Source organism: Alexandromys fortis, unplaced genomic scaffold (genome assembly GCF_014885135.2).
Source record: "Alexandromys fortis isolate MF-2015 unplaced genomic scaffold, M_Fortis_MF-2015_v1.1 scaffold_109, whole genome shotgun sequence".
Classification (NCBI taxonomy): Eukaryota; Metazoa; Chordata; class Mammalia; order Rodentia; family Cricetidae; genus Alexandromys; species Alexandromys fortis.
This window is the reverse complement of record NW_026068005.1, coordinates 79,578-80,414: the sequence shown is the minus strand read 5'-3', so window position 1 is coordinate 80,414 and position 837 is coordinate 79,578.

Genomic DNA, 837 nt, shown 5'->3' with positions numbered 1-837 from the left:
CACATAAACAAACTGAAAAATAAAATCCATATGATCATCTCATTAGATGCTGGAAAAGCTTCTTACAAAATACAACATTCCTTCATGATAAAGGTCTTGGAGAGAGCAGGAGTACACAGAACATACCTAAACATAATAAATGCAATCTAGAGTCAGCCAACATCAAACTAAATGGAGAGAAACTCCCAGTGATTGATTCCACTGAAATCAGGGACAAGACAAGCTTGCCCACTATCTCCATATCTATTCAATATAGTTCTTGAGGTCCTAGCTAGAGCAATAAGACACCAAAAGGAGGTCAAGGAGATACAAGTTGGAAAAGAAGTCAAACTCTCACTATTTGCTGATGATATGATAGTTTACATAAGTGATCCCCAAAATTCTACCAAGGAACTTCTACAACTCACAAACACTTTCAGCAATGTAGCAGGATTAACTCAAAAATATCAGTAGCCCTCTGATAAAAGATGGGCTTTTATCATTTATAAAATGATAAAATGACAGGAGCAGAAGGAGAGAGAGCACGAACAAGGAACTCAGGACCGCAAGGGGTGCACCCACACACTGAGACAATGGGGATGTTCTATTGGGAACTCACCAAGGCCAGCTGGCCTGGTCTGAAAAAGCCTGGGTTAAAACCGGTCTAGCTGAACATAGCGGACAATGAGGACTACTGAGACCTCAAGAACAATGGCAATGGGTTTTTGATCCTACTGCATGTATTGGCTTTGTGGGAGCCTAGGCAGCTTGGATGCTCACCTTACTAGACCTGGATGGAGGTGGGTGGTCCTTGGACTTCCCACAGGGCAGGGAACCCTGATTGCTCTTTGGGCTGAC